This window comes from Phyllobates terribilis, unplaced genomic scaffold, assembly GCF_046119375.1.
Source record: "Phyllobates terribilis strain yellow unplaced genomic scaffold, ASM4611937v1 Scaffold_5__5_contigs__length_657084704, whole genome shotgun sequence".
NCBI lineage: Eukaryota > Metazoa > Chordata > Amphibia > Anura > Dendrobatidae > Phyllobates > Phyllobates terribilis.
Window position 1 is genome coordinate 191,417,517 of NW_027362765.1, and position 26,747 is coordinate 191,444,263.

The following is a 26,747-nucleotide window of genomic DNA, read 5'->3' on the forward strand; positions in this document are numbered from 1 at the left end:
GATACATCTATGCCCTGACAATCGTGGACCACTATTCCCGTTTTCTAGTGGTGGTCCCGGTAAAGGACTTGACAGCCCAAACAGCGGCCAGAGCCTTCCAGCAATATTTCTGCCGTCCGCACGGGTATCCGGAACAGGTCCTGACAGACCAGGGTCCAGCGTTCGAGGCTGAAATCTTCCAGGAGTTCTGCAACCTCTATGGCTGTAAGAAGATTCGTACAACGCCTTACCACCCCCAAACCAACGGGATGTGTGAGAAGATGAACAATATAGTCATTGATCTCCTGAAGACGTTGCCCCTGGAGGAACGCAGCCTGTGGCCAGAAAAACTTCCGGACCTGATAGACCTATACAACAATATCCCGGTGAATGCTACAAACTGCACCCCGGCTTACCTGATGCGAGCTAGACCAGGTAAGCTGCCCGTAGACCTGGAGATGGGAGTCCTAATACCTGAGGACACCTCCCCGGATGCGGACTGGGATACGGAAAGGCAACTGCAGTACATAAAGGTACAGGAGAGTGTGGAGAAGAGCCTGGCCCAGGTGAGAGAGAGGCAAGAAAAACTCTTCAATCAACACGCCCCTGCTGGTCCCCTAGAACCTGGTGAGCAAGTCCTGAAGCGAAAAAGAAGGCTACATAAGTTGGACGACCAGTGGGAAAGGGAACCCTACACCGTACTGCAGTCTGACCACGACAACCCAAAGGTGTGCGTAATCACCAAGGACGGAGGAGAAACCACTAGTGTCGTCTCCAGAGACCACCTCAAAAGGTGCCCGGAGCAACTCCGTAGTGCAGAAGAGGATCAGAGTGACCTTGAACCCGCAGAGGACAAGGAAGAAATGATCAGCACCGTTCTCGGAGAGTTCCCTCAGTCCTGGACTCGCATAAATGATGCCCTAGTGGTACCCGTCCTGCATTTCCTGCAACCGGCACAGCAACAAGCAACACCAGAGCCGGAAGGTGAAGAGGAGCAAGCAGTTCCAGAGGCAGAAGAGCCTGTACCAGCAGCCCAGGAGAGTCAACCCTCTGCTGACAGTGAGCCTGCCATGCCTGCGGTAAGCCAAAGGACCCGCAGACAGCTGCCTGCCCTACCTGTACACCCAGCTGGTAACTGTGCCCCTAACGCTAGTTGGGAAAGCCAGGTTGGTCCACCACCAGACAGTGGGTTAAGGAGGTCAAGCAGGAGCACAAAGGGGCAGATACCCGCTCGCTGGAGAATATAGAGCGCGCTAAAATTGTAAATAACCCTGTTGTCAAATGTTGAATTGTTTGCAAAGTTACATGCATGTTTGGTAATTCTGTGTTTCAGTTTCTTGCAGCTACCGTAAGGACTCAAAGGTTATGGACTTTTTATAACCGGGACCTTGTATGGACTGCATTCGGAGCCTAACCCAGGAATGAACTAAGACTGTAAAGGACTTGGGGTAGGACAGACCCCCACCTGGTTAAGGCTCCCCGTTGTGCTGGTGATATGGACACCCGGTCACAGACCACACTGTGACCTTAAGAACTCAATTTGTGCGTCGTCTGTCTATTAATGTTTATTGTTATGCATATTGTCTTTGTTTATTGTTTAGTCCCGGAGTACTAAATTTCACTAGGGGGGAATGTGTCACCCTGGCCTGGATGCCACAAGTGTAATTAAAGCTGTGTCTGAGAGCAAGGGGGAGGTTCTCTAGTCAGGGGAACATTAGCATGCAATGCCTCCTGTCTCAGGCCAGTAGGGGGAGCTGGCTGCCGCTATAAAAGCTGGTGCTGGGGGCAGGGTTAGGGAGAACTTGATGGCCTGTCTCAGCACTGAGACGTGTCCCAGAGCAGAGCAGGGACAGACAGTTGCACTGCACCTAAGAGGAAGTGTGGCAGGAGGAGAGCCACAAGCCAGAGACAAGAGGCGAAGAGAGCCTGTCTTGGCAGAAAGAGGACTTAATTTACCAGACTTTGGTGTCTGAGGCTGAGAGGATTCTACATCCTCCAGCAGATAACCAGTCCGCAAGGGACTGTATATTCCTTGGCCTAAGAAGCCTGGAGGCCCTGCCACAACCGAAGGGACCAGTAAAGCCGTACCAGGCTGGGAGCAGAAAGGAAACCACGTCGCAGGCCATACAGGCGAGAATACACAGAAAGCTCGGAAACGTGGGCTGTTACCCTATAACGAGGAGATAGCCAGAAGGAGCGCAGAAAGCACGGTAGGCCTACACCCTCACCCTGACCAGGGCCAATTTCCCCGTTGCTCTCAGACATCCAGGTCCCCTCCTAGCTGGGACTGTTTATGGGTCAGTTTACCTGTTTCAGTAAAGACCCTGGACTGCAACCTATTGTCTTTGTGCTCCTTTGCGCCTCCAGCACTACCGGTACTGGGACTCTCACCACCATCACTCCCACCATCCACTACACGGCCCTGGGGCCGCACTCTTCCCGTGGGGAGTCACACCATCCCAGCTGCACATATCATCAGCCCCAGCGGTCTGCCTTGCAGCGGCGGTTCCTAATGACCGCAAATCCACGGGTGGCGTAGTCGGACATAATCAACAACACGTAATGGACTACCACTGGCCTGACCACCCTGAGCCACAGAACCGGGTTGCCACTACTACTCCCATCGTTCCCCCTATTGCCCGGATCCGAGTGCCCCACGGCCCAGGGGGCGAGTCAAAAACACACACGCCCAACAGGGAAACAGGAACAAAAGGGTGGGTGCTATGTACCCAAAATAAGGCTTAGTGAAAGGGATTTTACGGTAAGTCCAAAAATCCCCTTTTCTCAGATGCCTCATTGAGGGACACATTAAACCATGGGACATCCCAAAGCAGTCCCTAGCAGAGACGGCGTCAGCTCCTGGCACACCCGGGCAAGTGCCAGGGCCCTGGACTATCAGAGGGGCCCACTCACTGTCGGGACCCGGGCCGCTTCCCCGGCACCTGTGGAGGGCCGCCGATGCTGCTTGATTGCTGGCACTTCACCAGACATGGCCGGCCGCAGTGCGGCTGTGTCTGCAAGTAATGACACAGCAGGGGCGACACTACACCTTTAACTGTGCTCTTGTGTTGCCTCTGCCAGGTGATTACTACCAGACACAGACGCACAGTGCACTGCGCGCGGCCATGTCTGGTGCCAGCAATCAAGCAGTCCTGCACAGGTGCCGGGGATGGTCCAGGGCCATGTCTGTGACACGCCGGCGGCCCTGCACAGCCACATGCTTGGGGATCTGCTGGACAGGACACATCCCGGGAGCAGGTGAGCGAGGCTTGTTGCCGGCTTCCCCAATCCCCATATTAAAAATACTTCTAATGTGTATGTGTGTGCATCAATGATATGAAAGTCTGTGTATGTCAGTGTGTATGACTGTGTATATATATTTATGTCCGTTTTATATGTGTTTTTAAGAATTTGTGTTAAAATATGTACGTATGTCTGTATGCATAGGTATTTATGTATATGTTTGTGTATGTGTGTGTCTGCGTATTGTATGTGTGCATATCTGTGTACCATGTGCATGCCTGCGTGTGTGCATGCCTGCATGTGAGTGCATGTCTGCATACCGTGTGTGTGCGCGCATGTATGCGTACTGTGTGCATGTCTGCATACCGTGTGTGTGTGCATGTCTGCGTATCATGTGCATGCATGTCTGCACACCGTGTGCGTTCATGTCTGTGTACTGTGTGCGTGCATGACTGTGTGTGTGTGCATGTCTGTGTACTATGTGTGTATGTCTGCAAACCATGTGTGTGCATGTCTGCGTACCATGTGCGTGCATGTCTGTGTACTGTGTGCGTGCATGTCTGTGTACTGTGTGCGTGCATGACTGTGTTGACGCGCCCCGGGGCAATGGGGTACTCGGCAGCCGGGCCTATGGATGCTGGTGGGGGATAGGTCACAGTGGCTGGCCCGGTCCGTGGCCCAGGGCGGTCAACCAAAAAGGGGATAGTAACTTGGATAGGAAAAATAAAAAATAAAGTAATTAGTTCGTGACGCCACCTGTGGTACCTGGTAAGGTTTACCAGCGCTGCTGCAGACCTCCGGGGGGTGATGGAATGGCAGCTGAGGTGTTTCTGCTCCCCACAGGCGGAGCGGGCCCCTGGGACAGTGTGGAGTTTGGTGGGTGGTGATGCTGGGGCTTGTAGTGCAGGCGGGATGGCGCAGCAGGAGTAACTGACGGAGACAGGGGATTCGCTTCAATACCTTTACTGGTGTGGATGTCAGGTATGGTCCAGGGTACTCAGTAGGATGGGTGCACTTCAGGACTTCTCCCCAGTGAGCGGGTATAAGGCCTCCTGGTCCGTGTCTGCCTCTGTATGCTCCTGGCCAGCCTGCAACTGGGCCTAGCTTATGTGTTGTGCTGTTCCTTCACCTGTCGCTCGGTAGTAGGACCTTCTGCTGGCAACTACTATCCCTGGTAACGCTGGGGCCTTCGTGGTTCCTGGTCCTGTGTGGGTCTAGCTTCAGGTCTGCCAGGGACTTGTAGTCCTCCTGGAATGCCGGTGGTCCCTACTGGGTATAAAGGGACCCTGTAGGCGTAGACCCGGTGTGCGGTTTGTATACCATGGTGTGCCTATGATCTCCTCTGCCCCCTCAACTCCTCTCTCCTTTCTCCTCTTGCCTTCGGCCACACTCAGGGCCCTCAAGACGGCAGCAGCAGACACGTTGCATCTTCGCTGCTCTCAGCGTCAGCACGCTCTCAGACTCTCTCTTTGTCTGACTGACTCTCACTGAACTAACTGCCTGGCTCCACCCTCCATATATATATATATATATCCCTAACCGGCTCCCTCTGGTGGTGTGAGGTGGAAGGGTGGAGGTGTTTGTATGTAATGAGGGCCTCTTGTGGAGAAGTCCGTCCATGCACCCTGGGTCCTGTGGTACCTGTGCACAGCAGGGTGCCACAGTGCGTGTGTGCATGTCTGCGTACTATGTGTGTATGTCTGCGAACCGTGTGTGTGCATGTCTGCCTACCGTGTGCGTGCATGTCTGCGTACCGTGTGCGTGCATGTCTACGTACCAAGTGCGTGCATGTCTGCGTACTGTGTGCGTGCATGACTGCGTATGCGCGCATGTCTGCGTACTGTGTATGCGCGCATGTCTGCGTACTGTGTGTGTCTGCGTACTGTGTGTGTATGCCTGTATACTGTGTGCATGCATGTCTGCGTACCGTGTGCGTGCATGTCTGCGTAGTGTGCGTGCATGACTGTGTGCATGCGCATGTCTGCATGCTGTGTGTGTGCATGTCTGTGTACTGTGTGTGTGTTCATGTCTGCATACTGTGTGCATGCATGTCTGCGTACTGTGTGCGTGCATGTCTGTATACTGTGTGCATGCATGACTATGTGAGCATGTCTGCGTACCGTGTGCGTGAAAGTCTGTATACTGTGTGTATGTCTGTGTACTGTGTGCGTGCACGTCTGCGTACTGTGTGTGCATGTCTGCGTACCGTGTGCGTGTATGTCTGCGTACTGTGTGTGTGCGCATGTCTGCATACTGTGTGTGTGTGCATGTCTCCATACTGTTTGTACGTGCATGTCTGCGTACTGTGTGTGTGCGCATGTCTGCGTACTGTGTGTGCATGTCTGCATACTGTGTGTGTGCATGTCTGCGTACCATGTGCGTGCATGTCTGCGTACTGTGTGTGTGTGTGTGTGTCACCCTACCTGGATGCCACAAGTGTAATTAAAGCTGTGTCTGAGAGCAAGGGGGAGGTTCTCTGGCCAGGGGAACATTAGCATGCAATGCCTCCTGTCTCAGGCCAGTAGGGGGAGCAGGCTGCCCCTATAAAAGCTGGTACTGGAGACAGGGCTAGGGAGAACTGGATTGCCTTTCTCAGCTTTGAGACGTGTCCCAGAGTGGAGCAGGGACAGACAGTTGATTGCACCTAAGAGGAAGTGTGGCAGTAGGAGAGCCACCAGCCAGAGACAAGAGGCGAAGAGAGCCTGTCTTGGCAGAGAAAAGACTTAATTTTACCAGACTTTGGTGTCTGAGGCTGGAAGGATTCCACATCCCCCAGCAGAGAACCAGTCCGCAAGGGACTGTACATTCCTTGGCCTAAGAAGCCTGGAGGCCCTGCCACAACCGAAGGGACCAGTAAAGCCATACAAGGCTGGGAGCAGAAAGGAACCCACGTCGCAGGCCATACAGGCGAGAATACACGGAAAGCTCGGAAACGTGGGCTGTTACTCTATAAGGAGGGGATAGCCAGAAGGAGCGCAGAAAGCACGGTAGGCCTACACCCTCACCCTGACCAGGGCCAATTTCCCCGTTGCGCTCAGACATCCAGGTTCCCTCCTAGCTGGGACTGTTTGTGGGTCAAGTTTACATGTTTAGTAAAGACCCTGGACTGCAACCTGTTGTTTGTGTGCTCCTTGCTCCTCCAGCACTATCATCACTGGGACTCTCACTACCATCACTCCCACCATCCACTATACTGCCCTGGGGCCGCACTCTTCCCGTGGGGAGTCACACTACCCTAGCTGCACACCTCATCAGCCCCAGCGGTCTGCATGCAGCGGCGGTTCCTAATAACCGCAATCCACGGGTGGCGTAGTCGGACATAATCAATATCACATAACGGACTACCACTGGCCTGACCACCCTGAGCCACGGAACCGGGTTGCCACTACTACTCCCATCGTTCCCCCTATTGCCCGGATCCGAGTGCCCCACGGCCCAGGGGGCGAGTCAGCTTTGGCGTAGTCGGCAGGATTTCGTGCCCGCAACCACCGTAACTTACCTGTGGCGAAGTTTCCCGCCGTCCAGAGTAGTTTCCCGCCATCCGGAGCGGATTCCCGCCATCAGACGCCATCTTGGACCGTTTCCCGCCGTCTTCTGCCGTCTTCCCGCCATCCGCAGCTGTTTCCCGCCATCGGACGCCATCTTCAGGACGCCGCGCGGGAAGAAGAGGGGCGTGGACGTCAAAACCGCGCGAGATCCGAAGCTCCGCCCCACGCACCGACGCTGCGCAAGGTCCTGGAAGGGAGAGAGAGCGACGCTGATGTCATCGGAGTGCGACGCCAGGTCCTCGTCCAGAGCAGCAGCGGAGCCGCGGCCTACAGAAGAGGATCGTCGGAAGGTAGGCCACACTTCACTGGGGGGAAGAAGATGTCGGACACAGAGGCGCCCACTACCACCAACGCAGCTGCAGCAGCGGTTATGCCCTTTTCCTTACCCTACATCCCGGGAGCGGCCTGGCTGCCCAAGTACTCAGGCGAGCCCCATGCCCTAACTGACTTCAAGGAAAGGCTATACAGTTTGTTCCACATTTACCCCCTGACAGAGGAACAGAAGGTCAGCATATTGACAGGGCAGTTAACTGGCGCAGCCCAAAGGGAGGTAAAATCATGGCCCATTGAGGAGAAAGGGACTGTGAAGGGTATTCTGGCCCGGCTGCGGGGTACCTTTGATACACGTACCTCCGCTGAAATTAAAATGAGGTTCTATGGATGTAAGCAGCGGGCACAGGACAGCATCAGAGACTATGCCCTAAATCTGCAGGAAGCCTTGAGGGCTATTCAACAAACTGACCCTGGCAGTGTGCAGGAAATCGATAAGCTGCTAACAGAACAATTCATAGAGGGTCTGCTGTCCAGCGCCCACAGGGCCCAGCTGCGCCTCATGTTCTTCCAGAACCCCGACCTGACCTTTCCCCAATTTAAGGACAGGGCCATAAGGGTGCTCCGTGAATCTGCAACCAGTGGCGCTATAAACCCCCGGCGCCCTGCTATCACCTACCACCAGGAGGCGGCACCCTCCTCTATGGACTCCGTGGAGGCTGATGCACAGGCCCTGAACCAAGCCCCGTCGAAAGGCCTGCACCACCAAGTCCAGGAGCTGACCAGGAGCGTCGCGGCGTTGACCAGGACCGTCCAGGCGTTGCAAGTGGACCCGTCAAGACCCATCAAGCTGGCTTCAAGTCCGGAGGATGTCCCGTGGCGTCGACAGAGGAGGATCCCGTCGTTCCGAGGGAGGCCCACAGACCGCTACGCAGAGGATGGACAGCCCATTTGCCGTCGATGCAACCAGCCCGGACACATTTCCAGGTACTGTAATTTAAACGGGTCCAACCTGGGGCAGAGGGCCGACCCCCAGGCATAAGATCACCAGGCCCTTATAATTGGCGTGATAAGTACGTTGGGGGGCGCCCGGTTTTACCCGTGGTGCTGGACGGTATCCCCATGAGCGCCTTGCTGGATACTGGGTCGCAAGTAACCACAATCCTTTATGTACTTTTTAAGCAGTATTGGACTGATGCTGATATCACACGGTATCCAGACAGTAACTTGAGCATCATCGCCAGTAATGGCTTACCCGTGCCGCAGATGGGGTTCAAGGAGATGACCATTAAAATTGGTAAAGTTGAACTGCCGGCACAGGGAGTGATTATTGTGGACATTGACCGTCATGAAAGTCACCCTAAAATAACTGTGGGTACTAACATAATTGAAAATTGTCTTTCAGAGGTAATTGTAATTCTACAACAGGTGGCGGTGAATGCTAGTTCCAGCCAAAAGAGAGTCCTCAACAAGGAGATAAAAGCCCTGATGAGACGGCAGCAGGTAGAACTGTCTGGTGGTGAGATCGGTAGCGTAAGACTCAGTGATCCATTCCCCATTTCCATGCCTCCCAAAAGTGAAATGATGATCTGGTGTCGGACTGCAATCGGGTTGAGAGGTAGAGACTACCAAGCCATGGTAGAACCCGTGTACTCAGACAGCAGGCCCACCATTTTGACAGCCCGGGGGGTGGTTGATGTCCGTCATGGGAGGGTGCCCGTCCGCATCCTCAACATTGGGGAGAGGGAAGTACACTTACCCAGGTACGCTACACTCGCCAAACTGTCGTCGAACACAAAGCTATCAGGGCCGTGGAACCCTTGCCTCCATCTCCACAGGCGGAGGGTAATGGCTCCCAGAAACAAAAGGAGGACTGGTGCCAGAAACTCCATGTGGGTGCTGACTCCACTCCCCTGCACCAAAAACAAGGAGTCTACCGGGTGGTACAGGAGTACGAGAGAGTCTTTAGTAAGCACCCGCTAGACTTCGGCAGAGTAAAAGGGATAGAACACCACATCCCCACAGGGAGCCACCCACCAATAAAAGAGAGGCACAGACCTGTACCCCCTGCACATTATCAGAACGCCAAGGGTATGCTAAGAGAAATGAAGGAAGCTGGGGTCATTAGAGACAGCTGTAGCCCCTGGGCAGCCCCCTTGGTTCTGGTCAAAAAGAAAGACGGCACCATGAGAATGTGCGTGGACTATAGACAAATCAACCGTATCACTCACAAAGACGCATATCCGCTGCCTAGAATAGAAGAGTCTTTAGCCGCACTAAAATCTGCTAACTTCTTTTCTACTTTGGACCTTACTAGCGGGTACTGGCAGGTTCCTGTGGCAGAGGCTGACAAGGAGAAGACCGCCTTCACCACCCCGATGGGACTGAGTGAATTCAACTGTATGCCTTTCGGGCTCTGCAACGCACCAGGGACCTTCCAGCGGCTGATGGAATGCTGTCTAGGGCACCGAAACTTCGAGACGGTCCTTCTTTACCTGGATGACGTGATCGTCTATTCGAAAACCTACGAGGACCATCTAAAGCACCTGGCCGAGGTGTTCGAAGCCCTGGCAGGCTATGGCCTGAAGGTGAAACCATCGAAGTGCCACCTGCTGAAACCAAAGGTCCAGTACCTAGGGCACGTGGTAAGCGTGGAAGGAGTGGCCCCCGACCCTGACAAGGTCACGGCAATCAAGAGCTGGCCAAGCCCCTCGAACATCAAAGAGGTGAGACAGTTTCTCGGGTTGGTAGGCTACTACCGAAGGTTCATCCCCGGGTTCACTAAGATGGCAGCTCCTATGCAGGACCTCCTGATCGGACAGTCCAAGTCCAGAAGTCAAAAGCCACCCTTCAGGTGGGATAAACCGGAAGAGGAGTCCTTCCGCCAGCTAAAGTTGGCCCTCACTGGGGATGAGATCCTGGCCTACCCTGATTATGGCCAGCCTTTCATTCTCCACACAGATGCCAGTAATGTGGGACTGAGAGCCGTACTGTCCCAAAACCAACAGGGCAGAGAACGGGTGATCGCATACGCCAGCCGGAAGCTGAGGCCCACCGAGAGGAACCCGGAGAATTACAGCTCCTTCAAGCTAGAATTCTTGGCGGTGGTGTGGGCCGTGACGGAACGCTTCAAGCATTACCTGGCCTCCGCAAAGTTCACCGTGTACACGGACAACAACCCGTTGACACACCTGGACAATGCAAGACTGGGTGCCCTGGAACAGCGGTGGATGGCCCGTCTCTCCAACTATGACTTCGTGATCAAGTACCGGGCAGGCAAAACCAACGCCAACGCGGATGCCCTATCAAGAATGCCTCACTTACCTGAAGGTGACGAAGACCCAGAAGAGCTGGAAGAGGTAGAACTCCCCGCGTTTCACCGGTATGGAGCCGCTCAACACTCTCACCGCGTGAAGGAGGAGGATCTAACAACTGTGATGATGAATCCCCTACCTCACCACAGCTGGGCCGAAACCCAAGATAGTGACCCTGCTGTCCGCCTGGTGAAAGATCTGCTGACCCGGGAAGATGCCCGCCTAGATCCAGATGCCCCAGAGGAAGCCAAGCAGCTATGGAAGGAGAAGAGCAAGCTGTTCCTCTACGAAGGCAAGTTGTGCAGAAGGATTGTCAACCACCGGACGCACGAGCTGACCTGGCAAGTCGTGGTCCCAAGGCGGGATGCAGCTATGGTCCTGGGGGCTTACCATGACAGAGCGGGACACTTTGGTTGGAAGAAACTGGAGTTCCTGCTAAGAGGAAGATTCTTTTGGGTCGGCATGAGAGGAGCTGTAGAAAAATGGTGCAGAGACTGTGGCCCTTGTCACCTGAGGAGGAAGGACCGCACCAGCCAGAAGACACCCTTGAGGCCCATCGTCACCACGCAGCCTCTTGAGCTGGTAGCTCTGGACCACGTCAAATTGGCTCCAAGCCGGTCCGGATACATCTATGCCCTGACAATCGTGGACCACTATTCCCGTTTTCTAGTGGTGGTCCCAGTAAAGGACTTGACAGCCCAAACAGCGGCCCGTGCCTTCCAGCAATATTTCTGCCGTCCACACGGGTATCCGGAACAGGTCCTGACAGACCAGGGTCCAGCGTTCGAAGCTGAAATCTTCCAGGAGTTCTGCAACCTCTATGGCTGTAAGAAGATTCGGACAACGCCTTACCACCCCCAAACCAACGGGATGTGTGAGAAGATGAACAATATAGTCATTGATCTCCTGAAGACGTTGCCCCTGGAGGAACGCAGCCTGTGGCCAGAAAAATTGCCGGACCTGGTAGACATGTACAACAACATCCCGGTGAACGCTACAAACTGCACCCCGGCTTAACTGATGCGAGCTAGACCAGGTAAGCTGCCCGTAGACCTGGAGATGGGAGTCCTAATACCTGAGGACACCTCCCCGGATGCAGACTGGGATACGGAAAGGCAACTGCAGTACAAGAAGGTACAGGAGAGTGTGGAGAAGAGCCTGGCCCAGGTGAGAGAGAAGCAAGAAAGACTCTTCAATCAACACGCCCCTGCTGGTCCCCTAGAACCTGGTGAGCAAGTCCTAAAGCGAAAAAGAAGGCTACATAAGTTGGACGACCAGTGGGAAAGGGAACCCTACACCGTAATGCAGTCTGACCACGACAACCCAAAGGTGTGCGTGATCACCAAGGACGGAGGAGAAACCACTAGTGTCGTCTCCAGAGACCACCTCAAAAGGTGCCCCGAGCAACTCCGTAGTGCAGAAGAGGATCAGAGTGACCTTGAACCCGCAGAGGACAAGGAAGAAATGATCAGCACCGTTCTCGGAGAGTTCCCTCAGTCCTGGACTCGCATAAATGATGCCCTAGTGGTACCCGTCCTGCATTTCCTGCAACCGGCACAGCAACAACCAACACCAGAGCCGGAAGGTGAAGAGGAGCAAGCGGTTCCAGAGGCAGAAGAGCCTGTTCCAGCAGCCCAGGAGAGTCAACCCTCTGCTGACAGTGAGCCTGCCATGCCTGCGGTAAGCCAAAGAACCCGCAGACAGCTGCCTGCCTTACCTGTACACCCAGCTGGTAGCTGTACCCCTAACGCTAGTGGGGAAAACCAGGTTGGTCCACCACCAGACAGTGGGCTACGTAGGTCAACCAGGAGCACAAAGGGACAGATACCCGCTCGCTGGAGAATATAGAGTGTACTAAAAATTGTAAATAACCCTGTTGCCAAATGTTGAATTGTTTGCCAAGTTACTTGCTTGTTTGGTAATTTTGTGTTTCAGTTTCTTGCAGCTACCGTAAGGACTCACAGGTTATGGACTTTGTATAACCGGGACCTTGTGTGGACTGCATTCTGAGCCTAACCCAGGAATGAACTAAGACTGTGAAGGACTTGGGGTAGGACAGACCCCCACCTGGTTAAGGCTCCCCGTTGTTTTGGTGATATGGACACCCGGTCACAGGCCACACTGTGACCTTAAGAACTCAATTTGTGCGTCGTCTGTCTATTAATGTTTTATTGTTGTGCATATTGTCTTTGTTTATTGTTTAGTCTCGGAGTACTAAATTTCACTAGGGGGGAATGTGTCACCCTACCTGGATGCCACAAGTGTAATTAAAGCTGTGTCTGAGAGCAAGGGGGAGGTTCTCTGGCCAGGGGAACATTAGCATGCAATGCCTCCTGTCTCAGGCCAGTAGGGGGAGCAGGCTGCCCCTATAAAAGCTGGTACTGGGGACAGGGTTAGGGAGAACTGGATTGCCTGTCTCAGCTTTGAGACGTGTCCCAGAGTGGAGCAGGGACAGACAGTTGATTGCACCTAAGAGGAAGTGTGGCAGTAGGAGAGCCACCAGCCAGAGACAAGAGGCGAAGAGAGCCTGTCTTGGCAGAGAAAAGACTTAATTTTACCAGACTTTGGTGTCTGAGGCTGGAAGGATTCCACATCCCCCAGCAGAGAACCAGTCCGCAAGGGACTGTACATTCCTTGGCCTAAGAAGCCTGGAGGCCCTGCCACAACCGAAGGGACCAGTAAAGCCATACAAGGCTGGGAGCAGAAAGGAACCCACGTCGCAGGCCATACAGGCGAGAATACACGGAAAGCTCGGAAACGTGGGCTGTTACTCTAAAAGGAGGGGATCGCCAGAAGGAGCGCAGAAAGCACGGTAGGCCTACACCCTCACCCTGACCAGGGCCAATTTCCCCGTTGCTCTCAGACATCCAGGTTCCCTCCTAGCTGGGACTGTTTGTGGGGCAAGTTTACATGTTTAGTAAAGACCCTGGACTGCAACCTGTTGTCTGTGTGCTCCTTGCTCCTCCAGCACTATCATCACTGGGACTCTCACTACCATCACTCCCACCATCCACTATACTGCCCTGGGGCCGCACTCTTCCCGTGGGGAGTCACACTACTCTAGCTGCACACCTCATCAGCCCCAGCGGTCTGCATGCAGCGGCGGTTCCTAATAACCGCAATCCACGGGTGGCGTAGTCGGACATAATCAATATCACATAACGGACTACCACTGGCCTGACCACCCTGAGCCACGGAACCGGGTTGCCACTACTACTCCCATCGTTCCCCCTATTGCCCGGATCCGAGTGCCCCACGGCCCAGGGGGCGAGTCATGTGCATGTCTGCGTACTGTGTGTATGTGCATGTCTGCGTACTGTGTGTACGTGCATGTCTGCATACTGTGTGTGTGCATATCTGCGTACTGTGTGTGTATGTCTGCGTACTGTGTGTGTGCATGTCTGCGTACTGTGTGTGTGCATGTCTGCATACTGTGTGTGTGCATGTCTGCGTACCATGTGCGTGCATGTCTGCATATGTGAAGGATGAGGGGACAGCCTGGGCCCTGTGTTGTATACCTATATTTCTTCACCGTATCTGTGCATCACCAATCGTGGTATGTGTTAAAGGGGCCCACTGAGACTCTTTCACCCAGGGCCCACAAAAACCTGGAGCTGGCCCTGGTCCCTAGGGTGGGAAATATATAAAAATGTGTCAGCCAAGTCCCTCAGGTAGTAACCCGAGCGACTGCTGCTTGCAGCACCTTTGTGTTTGTAAGCCAAAGCCAGGTGAGGAACGATCAGAGAAAAGGTATAGTAGAAACAAGTCATCAATTCTGCATTTTTGACCCACTCATGGTTTTGGCTTATGATTATCTGAGGAAAAATACTGATCAAATACTGATAGTGGGGCTGTAGCCTAAAGCTGCAAGTTTGATGCCTGATGGCGCACATCACAGGAAGCTCACACTGCCAGAGTGGAATGAGCCTTGACCCCCAATGGGGGTGCTTTGTTCTTAACTTTATAAACTTCAAGAATGGCAGACCAAATCCAGTGGGCAATGGTCCCCTTAGAGCATGGATGTCAAACTCAAACACACAGAAGGCCAAAATGAAAAACTTGAATAAAGTCGCGGACCAACCAGTATACAGTATAATGGGCCCCACAAAGTCCTCTGTACAGAATAATGGGCCCCATGTAGTCCTTCATACAGAATAATGGCCCCACATCTAGTGTCGCGGACCAAATAAAACCACCCTGCGGGCCAGATTTGGCCAGAGTTTGACATGTGTACCTTAGAGGCAGAGAGACATTGACAAAGTCCTTTTGGAAAGACAAACAGGAAATCTAAATGTTTGAAAGAATATACCTTCAGGTATTAACGCACAGCTCTGATCAGACTCAAACAGTATAAGGATTTCTCCACTGGATTAAAAGGAGAAAGGATAGAGTGAAGGCAGAATGATCTCTTCATTAAGGTGGAAGGAAGAAACCACCTTGAGAAAGATCGAAGGCTACAGATGTAAAGCCACCTTGTCCGGGTAATGGCCAAGAAAAGGAGAGGGCAAGACAAAGACACAAGTTCTGATACTTGCCTGATGGCAATCAGGAACGTCACCTTTCAGAAAAGTCAGAGCGTGGAAATGCTGTGGATTGGCTCAAAAGGAGGACTCTGTAATGCGCTAAGCAATAGGGTAAAGATCCAAGGGACCCAAAGGAAGCCAGTAAAGAGGAACAGAGTGGTCCACCTTGAAGAAAAGTCCTGAATTGAGTGTTTAAAGCCAGATCTTTCTGCAAAAGAATGGACAGGGCTGAGACCTTTTGTCTACTCCCGGGATGTGGATCGCTGAGATTAATGGGATCCTTTCAAGAATCTGAGAGACCTCTGCCATGGCTTGACAACTTAGAGTCCCTACAGACCAGTTAGACTCTCCTAATCAACTCGTTGCCTGCATTAAAGAAAGCTGTCTTACATAGTCACCTGTATAAAAGACTCCTGTCCACAGACTCAATTAATCAGTCAGACTCTAACCTCTACAACATGGGCAAGACCAAAGAGCTTTCTATGGATGTCAGGGACAAGATCATAGATCTGCACAAAGCTGGAATGGGCTACAAAACCATAAGTAAGACGCTGGGTGAGAAGGAGACAACTGTTGGTGCAATAGTAAGAAAATGGAAGAAATACAAAATGACTGTCAATCAACATCGATCTGGGGCACCATGCAAAATCTCACCTCGTGGGGTATCCTTGATCATGAGGAAGGTGAGAGATCAGCCTGAAACTACACTGGAGAATTTGTTAATGATGTCAAGGCAGCTGAGACCACAGTCACCAAGAAAACCATTGGTAACACATCACGCCTTAAAGGTTTAAGATCCTGCAGTGCCCGCAAGGTCCCCCTGCTCAAGTAGGCACATGTGCAGGCCCGTCTGAAGTTTGCCAGTGAACGCCTGGATGATTCTGTGAGTTATTGGGACAAGGTGCTGTGGTCAGATGAGACAAAAATTGAGCTCTTTGGCATTAACTCAACTCGCCGTGTTTGGAGGAAGAAGAAGGATGAGTACAACCCTAAGAACATCATCCCAACTGTGAAGCATGGTGGGGGAAACATTATACTTTGGGGGTGCTTTTCTGCCAAGGGGACATGACAACTGCACCGTACTGAAGGGAAGATGGATGGGGTCATGTATCGCGAGATTTTGGCCAACAACCTCCTTCCCTCAATAAGAGCATTGAAGATGGGTCATGGCTGGGTCTTCCAGCAAGACAATGACCCAAAACATACAGCCAAGGAAACAAAGGAGTGGCTCAAAAAGAAGCACAGTAAGGTCATGGAGTGGCCTAGCCATTCTCCAGATCTTAATCCCATAGAAAACTTATGGAGGGAGTTGAAGCTCCGAGTTGCCAAGTGACAGCCTCAAAATCTTAATGATTTAGAGATGATCTGCAAAGAGGAGTGGACCAAAATTCCTCCTGACATGTGCGCAACCCTCATCATCAACTACAAAAAATGTCTGACTGCTGTGCTGCCAACAAGGGTTTTGCCATTAAGTGTTGTTTGCCAGAGGGATCAAATACTTATTTCTCACTGCAAAATGCTAAAAAAATTATCTAATTTATACAATGTGATTTTCTTGATTTTTTGGGGATATTCTAACTCACAATGTTAAAATTAACCTACCCTTAAAATTATAGACTGTTCATGTCTTTGTCAGTGGGCAAACTTACAAAAACAGCAAGGGATCAAATAATTATTTCCCCCACTGTAACTCCACCATTGAGGACAATATTGACACTACATACATCCCGTCTGTATCTTCGGTGTCAGACCTATTGTGGAATAGTTATTTATACAATTCACTCATATATAGTCAGCAGGGTTTAAAATGAGGAGAGGGTACATTTTCATCTGACCAGAAAGCTTTTATTCACATATAAATTATATAACTGGAGGATGAATTCATTTATGTGGGTTTGATAAAAAAAACATTTATGGCCCATAACACTGTTATGACCTCATGGAAATAACAGCTTTATATTATCAGCACACGTGCAAGCTACACACGTTTCAGAATCCAAATAAACCTTAGGTTATTTGAATGCCATTGTGCCAAGACTAGATGTCATGAATAATGGCAACGCTGCCAAATAACTGCCACTGCCAGACTGTTGGCTGTTGATGTATACTATATGAACATTTCTCTTATATGTATTCTAATTATAAAATGGTTCAAGAGCAACTACATGAAACTACATGAAATGCACCATGATGCAAGGGAACGGACAACCATAACTTGTCCAATTATTGAATAATTGTCACTCTAGGCTTAAAAGGAATCCATCACCAGGTTTTTGTCACCTAATCTGGGACCAGCATAATGTAGAGACAGAGACCTAGATTCCAGCGATATGTCACTTACTGGGCAGCTTGCTGTAGGTTTGCTAAAATCACAGATTTATCAGCAGGAGATTATTAGTAGAGGATAAGCAAACCTGCTGCCATGTACTTTTCCATGTTCATGAGCTCAGTATAACCCCGCCCCCACCACTAATTGGCAGTTTTTTCTGCCTATGCAGTGTACACAGAAAGCTGCCAATCAGTGGTGTGCATGTGTGTGTGTGTGTGTGTGTGTGTGTGGGGGGGGTATACAGAGTTCAACATTCAGAGAACTGCAGCAGATAAAACTGTGATTTTCTAAAAAGTAAAACAAGCAGCCCAGTAAGTGACACCTCTCTGGAATCAGGGTCTCTGCCCCTACATGATGCTTCTCTCAGATGGGATAGCAGAAGCCTAGTGATAGATTCCCTTTAATAGCATGTAGGGCTAGAGGCAGGGATGGCAGACAGTGTTTTTTCAAACTAGAAATTTATAAAGCTCGGGCCTCGTTGAAGGGTTTTTTCTCCTGTTGAAGAGGTCCTTTTACCACTTACCAGAATCCTCAAGTTCTTGGACCTTAATGGTAGGGTTTTAAATCTCACAGGCTCTTTCTTCATTTGTGATTTTTTAAAGTCACTTTTCTTTTTATGTCTCGTGGTATTCGGTGACATTTATTATGCCAAATAAATGAGCTAGGAGTTAACAAAAGCACACGTAGGGCATTAACCAGATAACATGCGGTTTTTATGTGTTTTTTGGGCTCAACTTGTGAGGCTGTGAGAATCACAGCACTTATAGAGCTTAATAACAATGATCCAGCTGGTTGGAATATCCAACGTCAGTATCCTCGGAGAAAGGAGTATGGGTTTCCTGCGCTGCTTCCTCAGGGGAACCCCAATTATAGAAGGATGATTTTATGACTGTGGTTCTCCAGAGAAAGTGGTCGTTTTCGACCTGAAAACGCGTTGAGAATAATCTACAACTGATTCTTATATATCTGCATCCCGAGATTTCTTCATCAGCAACGCAGGAAACCCACACTCCTTTCTCTGAAATTAAACAAATTGGTGCACGTGGTTCATGAATTTGGTGCAAAGTAAAAAATTGGCTTTTTTCTCTTAATTAACCATTATTTGTGGCTTTGTGAGCAAAAACTCACATCTTTTTCAAAATGATGCAAGACATGCAAATTTTGAAAGACATGAATAAAACCCTACCGGGGGTGACTGGAGTAGAGTTGTGCCTAATTTTGCGACGTTTTTAATAAGTCGCAATTGATGAATCAGTCGAAAACATCAGGAACGACTACAATTCGCCCTTAAAGCAAAAAAAAAACGAGCACATATAAAATACACCTGATTTGTTTATTTATTATGCGTTGCTTATATTATATAGCGCAATGATAATCGGTAGCGCTTTACAGACATCATCATCACTTTCCCCATTGGGGCTCACAATCAAGATTTCCTATCAGTATGTCTTTGGAGTGTCGGAGGAAACCGGACAACTAGGAAGAAACCCACGCAAACACGGCAAGAACATACACTACAAAAAAGCTGCAAATAGAATAATGAATTGGGTACAAGGGAAAAAAAGGTGCAAAACATGCAATACAAGACAAAAAAATACACAAACATGAATAAAGGTGATAATGAATCGGGGCCACAGTTTCAGAAACCATGGCCTCTTTCTAGAATGGTTGAATACTTGATTACTTGGCAGCTGCCTGTCCCAACTCCCCCATAAACATGCATGCTGGGCTTGACTTGAGCTTGCATATGTTCTCAGCAGAAGAAGACTAGTAAGCGGTACCATATTCATTCAGTAGCAGCTTATCCAACGTCAGCTATTTTAGGAAAGTCAGTGAGCTCCCATGGATATTAAGTGGTAGGCTAATCCTTCCTAAATTGGTGCGTTTGGTCCAGTATATTTGACGCGCCCCCTGGGCCGTGGGGGTACCCGGCCTTGTAGATGCTGGGGGTTGTAGTCACCGTGGCGGCGACCCGGTCCGTGACCCAGGGCGGTCAAACCAGTGGCAGTCTATGTGTATCTATTTATATAGTCCGACTACGCCACCTGTGGATTGCTGTTATGGAGAACCGCCGCTGCGGAGCAGTCCACTGAAGCTGGTGATATGCGCAGCAAGTGTAGTATAACTCCCCACAGGAAGAGTGTAGCTTCAGGGCAGCGCAGGTGAATGATGGTGGTGATTATGCGGGCGTCCCAGTGCAGTGAGTGCTGGCGCGGTAAGAAGCGCGGAGACAAAGTGTTGCAGTCCCAAGGTCTTTACTCACTGTTGTTGTAGTTCAGATTACAGGTACCAAGCAATCTTTCCCCATCGTGCTGTGCGTACTCAGTGAGGGGCTCAGTCCACCCTCAGGTATCTCCAGAGCTCTTTTCAGGACCCCGTTCTATGTACCTTTCTCTGGCCCTTCGTGCCTCACACCTTACACCGCTTTTGTCCAGCTGCCTTGGGTCTTGGCGGGCGACGTGTGTTCCGTCCCCTGGACCCTATGTGGTGCCTTCCTAGCGTGGACTGTGAGGGGCTGTGACACATGCAATGCCACAGCCTCCGGTGACTAGCTGAGCGTGGTTTCTGCCTCCACTAGTTAAGGGAACCGGTTCCCTGTCTTGGCCTGACCCCTCTACCTCCTGGTAGCGGCGGGCGTACGGCCGGCTTGCTGCATGGCCCGTACCCCTGGGGTCCCTTCGGTTCCTGTCCTGGAGCCTTCCTGCTCCCTCTTTCCTCTCCTTTCTCCTTCAGGCTCAGGCCTCTTGACCAGGCCTGCCTGTGGAGCAGAGCTCGTACAGAGCCCCTGCTCCCTGTCACTTCTCCTCAGACTGAACGCTAAACTAAGATGGCTACTCTCTTTTATATGCTCCTACTCCAGTGCTCCCCTTAACTACTTCCTCCACCCATCCACTACCTAGTCCCCCCTTTCTAGGTGGTTCCTCCCCACTCCAGCCAGGGATCAGGGACAGTTGTGCTTCCCCACAGGAGCATTGTCGCCCTGTCCCCCGGAAATGTGGTGTAGTGGATGTAGTGTTAGGGTCCTGAGCTGTACTCCTTTCTTATCTGAGAGTGAGATACCACAACTCTGGGTGAGATGCAATACCTCTGTGGCGACTGAACCCTCAGGGGCGCCACATATTTGTAACATTTATAGCCTGCTCATGGCGTTATCTACAGGCCCCAAAAGTAAGTAATAAATGCCATCTTTATGCAGCCTATAATAGGTGCTTCATGGCGGTTTTCCTTTCTTAAGTGTGTGCACAGTTGTTATTTTTTTGAGCCATGAACTTTTAAGGTTACTTATTTCAGAGTAAACAATAAATGGAAAGGAAAAATCCATCCCGTCCAAAACATTCTTCCTCCATCATCAAACGTTGGGTGATATTAGGTCAGTGCTGGCAGCATGCTTTGTATTTGATTTCCCATCAAGACGCACAGGTGTACAGGTTAAGGTCAGGACAATCATTTTTTTTTTCGGTTCAATCTCATGTGAAGTAATGAAGTCTACTGACTTCAGCAACACAGAAATAATAGAGAATAAAAATATCAGCAAGAGGAAATATTCGTGGACCTAAAGTTTTCTATTCAACCATATAATAGAGGTTTATGTTTTTCATTCAAGCTCACTAGTTCAATGGACTGAGACACTGAAAAGACATTTCCAGTAATAGAACTGTCATATCTTATCAAAACATCTATCTTAGTCCTGCAGCGTCTTCATGACACAGGAGCCTTTCTTAAAACAATTTTGTGTACTCTAATTTTGCCATTTGATATGACCATCGTATATAATGGGATTTTCTTTTTTGTATCCTAATGTCAGATCAAGTTCTGTGCCTAAACCCACCACTAACTTTAGATCTAAAATTACCTGCAGCTCAAATAAATCTCACCTGTAGTAGTAGTGTTACCATTTTCTGCTCCTCTCACCTTCCAAAATTTAGACTTAGGCCACAGCCCCACAATCAGTATTTGGTCAATATTCGGTCAGTATTTTTTCTCAGGAGTGGGAGACAAAACCAGGAGTGGGTGATAAATGTAGAATTGGTGACTTGTTTCTATTATACCTTTTCTCTGATTGTTCCTCACCTGGTTTTGGCTCCCACTCCTGAGAAAAAATACTGACCGAACACTGACCAAATACTGATTAATAGTGGAGTTGTGGCCTAAGCCTACTTCACATAATCATCCCTGCACCTAAAAAGAGTGGCTGCTTTTGACAAGCTCTTTTCTTTAGAGGAGTCTCACAAAAATAAGATTAAATTGGAGTAATGCCCAAGGGTCTACTGCCTCTTAGAAGTGTAATCCAGGAGAAGAACAAAAAAAAACAACTAAAAAATAACTAAAGGAAATATCATTATATATAGATTCCTATATACATTGAATTAGCAATTGTTCTTTCTAGGGAGGTAATTACTATAGAATTAAAATGGCTGCCACCTTATTAAACTAACAGAAACCTGTCCTAGAATGTTAGGACAGTGACCATTTTCAGAAGATCCCCCCTCCCTTCATATGTAGGAAGATGTTCTCCTCTAATATTACCTCAGCGCCTCTGGTATCTCCAGTAGCAGGGGCTGGCTGGCAAATGTTAGCCTGGGGGGAAGCACACAACAGTGGCCCATGAGTTGCAGCCCATCAGTATCATTTACTTCTAACTGCTTCATAAAGTAGAGGTAACAAGGCTTTAAAAATACAATAACTGGTTGTGTGATTGGGATCGCACACACTTATGCAATTATAGAAAAATTTTGCCGTCTGTAAGGGTATGCTCCCTAGATCAATGTTACTAGCATTATGGATGCAACGTATTTTCGTTGCGTTATACAGTTCAAGAACAGTAGACGGGATTAATAGAAATCCCATGCCCACTGTGCTTTTTTGTTACCCTGCTTAAACTCACCTGCGGTGCGGGCTTCTGAACCACAGCATGTCAATTTCTCTTGCGGATTCACTAGTCTTCTGTGCAGAATTTCCCCATAGACTTGCATTAGATGCGGAAAATAGACAGTTAAAAACAGCACATGCGTTATAAGGGCGTTACACAGGTTTTTTTAGCCTGGGTTAACCTAATAAATAAATTATTAAAAAAAATGTTGTGGGGTTTTCCCTATTTTTGTTGACCAGCCAAGGTAAAGCAGAAAGCTGTGGGCTTATTGTCACTAGTGTGTCAGGTGTAAAAGATCGTCACTCTGGATTTGTTTGTAGAAGGTCGCTGGGCCTGGCATTGCAGACACCTTCTTAACCTTTCTGCATTTAGGACCCAGCAGATACCTCACTCCTGTTGTTAATTGACACACCCTTGCATGGGAGTTAAAAACTGTAAGTTTGCTGCAGGAGATCGCCGGTGATATTCACATGTTCCCTTGTGAAGGCTTGGAGCTATAGCAGTCTGCTTACTTCCTCTCTGGTGCGCTTGGAGGGTGTTTGGTGTTATTTCTCTGGAGTTTACTGCTAGTCACAGTCGCCAGAGTCAAATTCAGGGAACATAGACTACATTGGAGCTTCGTGGGAAAACTTTTACAAATTGATGATCGAGGGACAGTCTCTTGTGTTTATTTTTATCTTTTTATATTTTTCAGGTATCCTTTTCTGGACTACATTGGATTCGGTGAATTATTGCGGACCTGCATAGGATTTTTTTTCATTTCAAAAAGTGGCGAACGAGGGATAGTGTGGAGGCATCTTTATTCAAATAAAGTATTTTTTTTTGTGCATGTGTATTTATTTTTTATTACCAAGTTAGTAATGAAGGTGTTTGATAGACACCTCTCCTTTACTAACCCAAGGGCTTGATGACAGCTGTGATTTTTGAGAAATCACAGCTTTCATCAACCATAACTACTATTACCCCAATTGCCTCCGCACCAGGGCAATCAGGAAGAGCCGAGCAAAGTGCCAGAATCTCATGTGATGCGCCAATTCTGGGGCGGCTGCAGGCTTGTAGTTTTAGACTGTGAGAGGCCCAATAACCAGGGGCCTTCCCAGCCTGATAATACAAGCCCACAGCTGTCTGCTTTACCTTGACTAGTTATAAAAAGTAGGGGGGACCCCACATCGTTTTTTCCATTTATTTATTAGCTAAATACAAGTGCAGTAAACTACACACAGACACTAATTATATATCTCATGGATATCTATCTATCTATCTATCTATTATTCATCTACCATCTACCCCATATCTATCTATTAACTCTCTATCTACCCCATATCTATCTATTTCATAATCTATCTATTTCATAAGCTATCTATCTAGAAAAAAGAGATTTGAAAGCAGCACTAGCAAACAATTGCAATAATATGGGTGCAAAGCCTTCCAGGCATAGACCAATCCCCCAAATAATTTTAAAAAAACTGAAGGCAGCACACCATTTTGGGAAAAAGTAGAAAATGTGATTTTATAGCCCATTGGGGCTCAGTGACATTTCGATTTAATTGAGAAAAAGGTTCTCATTTGAACTGAAACGGTGCTGAGCCCCATTGGGCTCTAAAATCACATTTTCTACTTTTTCCCAAAATGGTGTGCTGCCTTCAGTTTTTTTAACTGTTTATCAATCTATTGTGCATCTATCCATCAATATGTTTGCACATCTAATCTAACATACCAAAGAGAGACAAAAATGCATCAGCAACGCAAGGAAATACGCAAGTGAGCTGAAGTGCGGGATTTATGTAGAAATTCTGCTGTCTGTAAAAGACTGAATAAACACTGATCGTGGTAACGTACCCTAAAAGTGCAATCAGTGACATAAGATAACATACTCTAAAAGTGGTCACGTACCCTAAAAGTGGTCAGTGACATAAGATCTTAATGACGTTATCCAGGGGCAGACTGGCCTGGGGGACAAAGGGGTAATTGCCCCCTGGGCTGATCTCCTAGCTGCAGCTTTGAGCAGTTCAGCCACACATTACTTTAGCAGCCGCACTGTATGTTTACGCTGATTGGTGGAGCAGAGGTCACTAGAGGCTGCAATGTCCTTTCTGCTCTCTGATTGGTGGAGCAACCGTCAGTAAAGGCAGCACTGTCTTCTTCTTGCTCAATGTGACTGTGCTGCCCCACCAATTGGAGAGCAGGAAGCAGACAGTGCAGCACCGCTGAGGAGGCTGCCGGCTGCCCCACAACTTGTGTAAGAACCTTCACACAGAAGTGCGAGTAGCTACAGGCAATCAAGGAGGCTAAGGGTGTGTGCGGACAATCCGGAGCCGCTGTGGGTTTGAAGCTGCGGACTTATGCAGCGTCAAACCTGCAGCGGCCATATGTTACAGCATAGTGGATGGGATTTGTAGAAATCCTATGCCCACTATGTGTCTACGGATCACCCGCGGAAACTGACATGTAGTACATTTTTCCAGACTGCAGCATGTTAATTTCTCTGGCGGGTCCGCATGCAGGCTTTCCCCGTAGACCTAACCTCTATGGGGAAAGTCCACAGGTAAAAAAAAAAAAAGCCGCCGCTCATTTGCATATCCACCGACGGCTCTTCCGCAGTGTCTGGGCCGCAGGCCCGGACGCATCATGGGCACATACCCTTTATAATAAGATGTCTCTCTGCTTATTACCGTATATATATATACATATACATTATAGGAGTATATATATATATTTACAGTATATCCCATACTCTATACTTGTATAATATACAGTATATACACTCTGCTGTATATCCCTATAATGTATATATACAGTATATATGTATATCCCATACTCTATACCTGTGTAATATGCTGCTATGTGTCTCATGCTGCACATAACACATCTGCATCTCTGGCTGATATGGGCATAAAAGGGGACAAACTTATGGTGTGGCACCCATGCTCCCCTGACCTCAACCCCATTGAGAACCTCTGGAGCATCATCAAAAGGAGTGTCTATGATGGCGGGAGGCAGTTCACATCTAAGCAACAGCTCTGGGAGGGTATTCTGTCCTCATGCAAAACAATTGAAGCAGAAACCATCCAAAACCTGACAAATTCAATGGACGAGAGAGTTCAGAAGCTCCTTTCGAACAAGGGGTCCTATGTGCAAATGTAACATCACCTAGAATAAAGTTTTGAGTTGAAAACTGTTTGATTTCAGTTTGATTTCCATTTTTTTGTTCTTTATTAAAATGAAAAGGTTGAAAACTCTGCTGTGCATAATAATTTGGAACATGCATTTTGAGTGCAGTTTGAGTTTTTTATTTTTTAAAAAATATACTGTTATCATAGGCAGTTTGTGCAAAAATCTTTCAATTGTACTCTAATAGTTATTTGACTGGAAAATTACAATGACTGCAATTCATATAGGTAATTTGGGAAAATCTGAGAAAATATTATTTGCATAATAATTTGGAACACAGTGTATATATATGTATTTCCCATACTCTATACTTGTGTAATATATACACACCATGCTGTATATCCCTATAATGTATATAGGTACACCCCCTGCTATATACCTGTGAAAAATATATAATAATATATACAGTATATGTACACCCCCTGATCTATACCTGTGTAATGTATATACACCCTCCTGTATACTCCTATAATGTATATGTAAACCCCCTGCTATACACCTGTATAATATATATAATAATATTTATGTACATCCCCTGATCTTATCTATACCTGTGTAATATACACACAGACACTGCTGTAAACCCCCTATAATGTACCGTATATATATGTACACCCGCTGCTATATACTTGTGTAATATATATAATAATATACACTGCTCAAAAAAATAAAGGGAACACTTAAACAACAGAATATAACTCCAAGTAAATCAAACTTCTGTGAAATCAAACTGTCCACTTAGGAAGCAACACTGATTGACAATCAATTTCACATGCTGTTGTGCAAATGGAATAGACAATAGATGGAAATTATTGGCAATTATCAAGACACCCTCAATAAAGGAGTGGTTCTGCAGGTGGGGACCACAGACCACATCTCAGTACCAATGCTTTCTGGCTGATGTTTTGGTCACTTTTGAATGTTGGTTGCGCTTTTACACTCGTGGTAGCATGAGACGGACTCTACAACCCACAGAAGTTGCTCAGGTAGTGCAGCTCATCCAGGATGGCACATCAATGCGAGCTGTGGCAAGAAGGTTTGCTGTGTCTGTCAGCATAGAGTCCAGAGGCTGTAGGCGCTACCAGGAGACAGCCCAGTACACCAGGAGACGTGGAGGGGGCCGTAAGAGGGCAACAACCCAGCAGCAGGACCGCTACCTCCGCCTTTGTGCAAGGAGGAACAGGAGGAGCACTGCCAGAGCACAGCAAAATGACCTCCAGCAGGCCACAAATGTGCATGTGTCTGCACAAATGGTTAGAAACCGACTCCATGAGGGTGGTATGAGGGCCCGACGTCCACAGATGGGGGTTGTGCTCACAGCCCAACACCGTGCAGGACGCTTGGCATGTGCCACAGAACACCAGGATTGGCAAAGTCGCCACTGGCGCCCTGTGCTCTTCATAGATGAAAGCAGGTTCACACTGAGCACATGTGACAGACGTGACAGAGTCTGGAGACGCCGTGGAGAGCGATTTGCTGCCTGCAACATCCTTCAGCATG

The 26,747-nt window shown here is 48.9% G+C and overlaps 1 long non-coding RNA gene across 1 annotated transcript in view; it reads left to right on the forward strand.

Annotated features, from left to right (window-relative positions):
* The window catches only part of LOC141271043 (uncharacterized), a 46,116-nt gene extending 23,213 nt beyond the window's left edge, over positions 1-22,903 (forward strand). The window contains exon 2 of the long non-coding RNA XR_012321808.1: positions 22,771-22,903. This is a non-coding gene — a long non-coding RNA (uncharacterized lncRNA). The remainder of the gene's footprint in view (positions 1-22,770) is intronic.
* The last annotated feature ends 3,844 nt before the right edge of the window (positions 22,904-26,747 follow it).